Raw genomic sequence first — 7,108 nt, 5'->3', positions numbered from 1 at the left:
GACTGAGCCGCTGAGCACACAACCCCGGCCATCCCTCAGCGAGGCCTGGAACGTGTGACAGGTGGCGCTGGCTGCAGAGGGCGGGCAGCTGGGCTGGTGCAGGCAGGACGGGGTCAGAGCAGCCGGCTTGGGGCCCAGGGGGGCAGTGGGGGCCTGGCAGGGGGTGCTGTAATAATAGGGGCGTGTCACCGAGCTCTCCCTGTTCCCTGGAGGGAGAGCTCCTGCAGCCCCGACACCGTGGCCGGTGGGAAACGGGCCTGCCGCGTGCTGGATGCCAGGGCCTACCCTCCAAGCCAGTGGCTCAGGGGGGTTTTATTACTTCTGGCTGGCACGTCCCCTAAAATTTTTTTGAAAAATCAAACCCCCTTTAAGGTGATATTTCTTACAAAGCGGCCTTACTGGGCTCAGTCACACCTGACCCTGGGCTGCTGTTTTCTGGTGGGTAACAGGGACCCAGGGCCACCAAAGAAGTTTTGGAAGGTGACAGTGAGCTGGCCACAAGAAGGGCTGACCTTAACACTCCCCATGAGACGTTCGGAGTGAGCAGTGCACAGAGACACACGCCAGTTTCACAGACTCCCCACCCTGCAGGCCCCCTGCCTGCTCGGTGGGAAAGAGGCCTTGAGCCCCTGGTGGGCACCACACTGCAAACGTTACTGAACTGAACTTGAGCCTTCTTGCCCGTGCGCGGCAGAGCTGCTCTCCTGATACTGCGCTGGGATGAAGGCAAGTACAGCGTTTATTACAGGTGCCAAGCAAGGAGAATGGGCAGCTCATGTTCAAAAGACCCGAACTCCCTGATGGCTTTCAGGGAAGGGCTTTTAAAGGTCGTGTGAGGGAGCGGGTTGCAGGGTGTCTGAGCAGCGTGTGCACAATTCTCGTATTGGTTGGCATCAAGGTGAAATTCCGAGCCTCACTCACCTTCTGGTTTCAACTGGTCTGGGGTCTATGTGCTTGTGGTCGCCAGTCTTCACCTCGTGGGGGTCGGCTTCCTGTAAAAACAACTTAGGAATGTGCATCAGGCCTTTATCCAAATCTGTCAGGGGACTGGGAGTTCAGTGATTCTGCTCTGTGGCTGGTTTAGAGTCTAAAGTGTAACCAATTTCCTGGCCCAACAAGTATTCTTTGTTTCTACATCTTCACATTTTGTAATCATTCACTCTTTTAAATTATTTATTTATTTGTTTGTTTGTTTGTTTGTTTGTTTTTGGCTGCATTGGGTCTTCGTTGCTGCGCGCGGGCTTTCCCTGGTTGCGGCGAGCGGGCGCTACTCTTTGTTGTGGTGCGCGGGCTTCTCATCGCAGTGGTTTCTCTTGTTGTGGAGCATGGGCTCTAGGTGCATGGGCTTCAGTAGCTGTGGCTCGCAGGCTCCAGAGCGCAGGCTCAGCAGCTGTGGCGGACAGGCTTAGTTGCTCCGCGGCACATGGGATCCTCCCGGACCAGGGATCGAACCTGTGTCCCCTGCATTGGCGGGCGGATTCTTAACCACTGCGCCACCAGGGAAGTCCCTGTAATCATTCACTCTTGAGCCAGGCTTTTGAGGCTTGGGCAGGCCTGGGAAACTAAAGCAAAAGCCTTTTACTCTGATGGACAGGGACACAGGGGCCTGTATATGGGTTCACAAGTATCCTTCTAAACCAGTGGGGGACATAGGACTGTGGGTGATGGTGCTGATGGGCCAGTTCAAAACATCTAAACATTGTGGTTTAAACAGTCAAAGGTCAAGTGGTCCAGCGTATCGTATATTTTATGCCGCACACGTGCTTGGGACCTATTTTCATGACAGCCCCGAGGCTGCAGGTTTAGCACCTTGACTAGTGGAAATGTTGCCACAAAACCAAATTGTCAGGGCCCAGACTGACATTGTCAGCTTTAATTCAAATAAGCATGTTATTAGTGACTCAGCTGTCTCACTTTGGAATTCCACTTCTGCTGTAGATGGTTGGATGGCAGACGGAGGGGTGTGGGTGGGTGGATGAATAGATGGACAGGGAGAAAAGAAAGAAAGCAGGAAGGCAGGAAGGCGCGTTAAAGCAAACCTCTCAAAAAGCTATACACATGATTCTTCTATGGAAGTGTAGCAAGCACGTGTCAGAGACACGTCTGCCTCATTGGTGAGGTAGCCAGCCAGGTGGCGAAGGCAACTCAAGGGAGCACACAGCAATTTTCCATCCCAAGAAGAGAGAATGCCGCCCCGAGACCCCTAAACACAGTCATGGAGCACAATCTCCTCTACTGAGCAGAAATGACCTGCACCTGGTCTGTTTCCTACAAGTTAACAGCTAACTTACAGCATCTGGGACTGAAGCAGCATCAATAGAAAGACATGCAGGCATGTCCCGGGAGCCCACTGACCTTGGCAGCCTGGCTGGACATGAGGACATGGGTGGCCCTCTGCCTTGTCACTCATTTGGGACAGGTGTTTCCATCAGATGAAGGCAGGGGAGGCCCGGAGGCTCGCTGGGTCTTTATACCCTGAGGCAAAGCACTGGGATGGGTTCAGCCTGCAGGAGAGAAGAACGGGCAGACCACAGGCCTCGTTTCCTCCTGGAACAGTCTGGAAGCTGAGGACCCCAGGATTCCTTCAAGCTCTCTTGCCCAGGTGCCTGGAGAGTCTTGGGCACATGCCCATTGGGAAGCCCCTGGCCACAGACCAGAGCAGCCGGCCCTCCACACCGGCCAGGGCTTGAGGGGCCAGAAGGCTCTTGGTTCTCTTTCGTTGGAAGACAGAACTCCTCTTCTTTCTGCAGATACTGCTGCAAGCCAACTGCCCCCCTCACGGTGAGAGACGGGGACCCCTCCAACCTCTGTGCGGGGGCCGGGCCTCAACCCCAGTCCTGCCACCGCCCCCACCTCACCTCCCACCAGCTCCCTACCCCTGGGGCCCAAGCTCTACCTTCTGGATCATCAGGAGGCTGTTCTCTCCAGGGTCTGTGGTTCGCCTGCTCGTTTGCCCCCAGAACAGAGCCTGGCACATCAGGTGCTGGAGAGACATCAGCTGAGAGAGAGAATCTGGAGAATGGCTGAGTGGCTAGAAGATCGGATGAACCCTGTAAACATACTCGGTGAAAGAAGCCGGACACAAAAGGCCATATGTTATACGAAGCCACTCATACGAAAGGCCCACAAGAGGCCCCTCCACAGGGATGGACAGCAGATTCAGGGTTGCCAGGGGCTGGGGCTGGAGCCCTGCTTCCTGTTGTAACATCAGGCTCTGCGGACGCCTGCACTGGGGGGTGCCAAGTGCCCCCAGGACCAAAGGAGACGCTGAGAGTAACGACGCTCCTCGGGGCCCAGTGAACGTCAGCCCTGAAACGTGGGTCCTGGGAACCCGTTCATGTCGCAGTCCTTTCGTGCGGACCTTTGGGAGATTGGCCCACTGGCTGGCCTGGCTGCAGGGCACCCAGGAGCCTGCACCCCCCGCAGCTTGTGGCAGGCGTGGCTAATCAATCGCTGCGCCTTTCTGCTAAGCGCAGAGGAGGCCTCAGCATCCTTCACAGCGCAGGGCTCCCGGGGGCCAGTCTGGGCCGGTGGTCGCACACTGTCCCCCTACTGTCCCCCATTCCCTGGCTGGTACTTTTGTCAAATGGAATTAAAATGTCATGACGGCATCCAACTGGAGCAGAAGCTTCCGCCACTGACGGTTACTTTCTGCACGACTCTCGTCTTTGGACCACTCTTAGCCCGGATTGCTTTGTCCTGGGCGGTGAGTCACTCGGCTTTTCTGAGTCTCCTTTGTGCATAATTGCGGCAGGATTTAGGGAGCCCTAGAGGCCCCAGAGCAGGAGGACACAGCCTGTGCTTCACCGCGTGCTTAGGACAAGACCTCGGACCAGATGTGTAACCTCTCTGGGTTGTTACTTCATCCATGAAAGTTCAAATTTCAGATAAACAATATTTTAGTATAAGTATGTCCCAAATACTGCCTGGGACACACTCGTGCTGAAAATTATTCACTGCTTATCTGAAATTGAAATTTAACTGAGCCTCTGTGTTTTTATTTCTTAAATCTGGCAACCCCATCCATGAAGGATTCGAACCCTGTCTCCAAAAGGATTGTGTTCAGATGCAAATAGCAGGAAACCTAACAGCAGTAGAACAGGCTTTGTGTGTCTTTCTCCATGTAACAAAAACTCAGAGGCAGGTCGTGGAGGCTGGTGCAGCCGTCCGGGACACAGGCTATTTTACTCTTTCTATTCTACCTCCTCTTACTTGTGGCTTCCTAGCTGCAAAGTGGCTGTGTCACTTCCAGGCATCACATCTGCCTCCCAAGCAGGAAGAAAGAGGAAAAGAGAAGGTGCGGAGGACAAAAACTGGACCAGCCCCTTCTTATAAAGAAAGCAAGGCTTCTGTAGAAGCCCCTGTCGGCAGACTTCTGGTTACACCCAGGATGGGGGGGGGGGGGTCCAGTCCCCACCTCTGAAGCTCCTTCCCAAACCAGGACTTTCTGGCTTCTAATTTCACAACTTCTCTGCTGTTTTCAAATAAACTCTGTGCCCAAGGTCCATCCACCCGGCCACGGCCCCTTGGGGCCATTTCACAAGTGGCCATCCTCGCTGAACTTGGAGGAGGAGGGGGAGACCCCACCATCCAAAACCCGGGCTGGGAACTAACTGTTCTCCCGCCTTGTCCGCAGGGCCTCCTGAGGTCAGGGGGTGGCAGCTGGCACGGGGACCTGAAGGGGCTGCGCTCATGTCTGCAGGCATCTATCCCTCCGAGGGGCCAATGGACTCATCTTCGTGGGAACTTGACTGGTCTTTTTATTTTATTTTATTTTATTTTTTTAAAGTCTTTATTGCATTTGTTACAATGTTGCTTCTGTTTTATGTTTTTTGGTTTTTTGGCCACAAAACATGTGGGATCCTAGCTCCCTGACCAGGGATCAAACCTGTAGCCCCCACAGTGGAAGGCGAAGTCTTAACCACTGAACCACCAGGGAAGTCCCTTGACTGGTCTTCTTAAACAAAGATCCAGCCTTTCCCCACCGGGGTCCTGGATACCAACGTTTCCCTCTCCCCATTTTCACTCCATCACTTCTCCCAGCAGCTGGGAGGAAAGAGGAGACCCCGAACGTCCCTGGGGCCCTTCTCCCCTATTCCCCTCTCCTGCTCGCAGTTTCCCTCCGTTTGCTGCCCATCCTGGCCTCTGCCGGACACAGCCTCGTGCCCACCGACTTCCAGAGCATCTCTCCTGCGACTGAGCTAGCCAGGGGCCGCGTGTCCACGCCCCTCCTGCCTCTTCTCTTCGAGACCTCCGGGCCCCTGGAGCTGGGTGCTGCCGTCCCATGATGACCTCCCCCAGGGGACGGCCCCAGCCCACAAGCCTCCCCTCAGGCCCCTCCCCACAAACCCACGTCAACTGTCAGGGCGGCTCGGAGCCCGCTGCCCCGAAGGGGAGGCGGCCGTACCCCTCAGAGCCCGTCAGTGGTCACAGCACCTGCTGTGTGCCCTTGAGGCGCTGCACAGAGCCTCTCCCCACCCCCTTCACCGATGGGGAAGGGTGGGGCCCCCTCGTGCTCCAGTCCTCCAGGGCCTGCTGGAACTCAGACGCCAGGAGGACCTCGTGTCCCCAGCCCCGGCTGCTGCCGGGAGCAGCGCTCAGCTCACAGACGAGCACCTGGCGAGGCCGGGGGTGGCGGGGCTCAGAGAGGAGCGCGGCGGGCCCGGGGGTCTGCAGGGCCCCCCCCAAGGGCAGCAGCAGCGGGCGGTGGGAGACCCCCACGCTGGGCTCTCCGCTCGCCCCAGGCCTTGGTCTCTGATCTGGGGGCAGAACTTCTCCCTCTCCTCTCTCGGGCTCCTTCCACAAAAGTGCGTGACGCCGAAGGGCGCTGGAAACATGAGTGTCTCCACGTGAGAATCCTTTCCTCGCCACCTCCACCGCCTCACCCTGACGTCCCCCAAATAAAACTTCTCCTTTCCCTCCGCGAGCAGTTCAGTTCCCCATTCGCCGTGACCACACCACCCTCAACTTCTGCCCGGGGTTTCAGGTTCTGAGAGTTATTTTAGGTCTTCCTCCTACGTGCCTCCCTCTCCGGACAGCCCGGCCGCACTGACCTGCCTTCCCCGAGCCTCCAGACCCACGGCGGCCTGCGCTCCGCCCTCCGCCCTCCGCCCTCCGCCCTCCGCCCTCCGCCCTCCGCCCTCCGCCCTCCGCCCTCCGCCCTCCGCCCTCCGCCCTCCGCCCTCCGCCCTCCGCCCTCCGCCCTCCCGCCGACCCCTCGTCCCTAGGAGGCGGGGCGGTGCGTGCTCTTCAGGAGGTGCCTCAGTTCTGGGTCTGCTTTGATTTTAAAACAGCTTTCTTGAGATAACTCACAGAGCATACAATTCACTCATGTAACATGTCCAATTTCAGTGGCTTTTAGTCTGTTCACAGAGCTGTGCAACCGTCATCACTGCCTAATTTTAGAACGCGCTCATCTCCTGAAAGAAACCCCGTGCCCCTTAGCGGTCCCGCCGCACCCGGCCCCGGGCTCTTCCTGCCTCCTGGATCTGCCAGTTCTGGCTGGTTCACGTAAATGGGACGGTGTGAAACGCGGCCTTTGTGTCTGGCTTCTTACTCAGCATGATGTTTTCGAGGCTCGTCCGCGCTGTGGCGCGAATTAAGCCCTCATTTCTCTTCCTGGCGAATCATATTGCATCGTTTGGGCTGTGGGGCAGCCGGGGGGAAACCCAGCCCCACCAGCCGCCCGCTGTGGGGCTCAGCAAGCGGCCGCCCCTCTCCGGGCCTCGGCTTGGGGGAGGACAGCCGCCTGGGCCTGGCGTGAGGATTCCATGCGGGATGTGGGTGAAGTGCCCTGCGCGGGCGGGAGGTGACTGTCACCTTCTCCATCGTCCTCCCCGCCGTAGGCGTCCGCGTTCCACACGCAGCACCGCGTTCAGATCCTGCCCTGGTCCTCAGCGCCCTCCCTGTCACCCTACCAGGTCCAGACACGAGGCTGTGGGTGGGAGGGCGGCCGTTTCTGGAGCTCTGCGGACCCTGAGCAGGCGTGTCGAGAGCGGGCCGTGGGTGGCGCGTCTGGGAAGGACTGGGGGGCACCGGTCAGCACCCCACACGCTTGCCTGGGCGGCTCATCAGCCCCCAGCTAGCGCGGGAAGTGCGGGTGCAGTGC

General features: G+C 57.8%; 1 long non-coding RNA gene across 1 annotated transcript; it reads right to left on the bottom strand.

The window, feature by feature from the left end:
• Positions 1-1,192: 1,192 nt before the first annotated feature.
• Positions 1,193-6,086, bottom strand: LOC136793005 (uncharacterized). The gene is made up of 4 exons (XR_010837685.1): positions 6,054-6,086; positions 2,897-3,050; positions 2,356-2,504; positions 1,193-1,562 (listed from the first exon to the last, which is right to left on the bottom strand). It is a non-coding gene; the product is annotated as an uncharacterized lncRNA (long non-coding RNA).
• Between the last annotated feature and the right edge of the window lie 1,022 nt (positions 6,087-7,108).

Source organism: Kogia breviceps, chromosome 18, assembly GCF_026419965.1.
Source record: "Kogia breviceps isolate mKogBre1 chromosome 18, mKogBre1 haplotype 1, whole genome shotgun sequence".
Taxonomy (NCBI): Eukaryota; Metazoa; Chordata; class Mammalia; order Artiodactyla; family Physeteridae; genus Kogia; species Kogia breviceps.
This window is presented reverse-complemented; position numbering and strand designations above follow the sequence as displayed.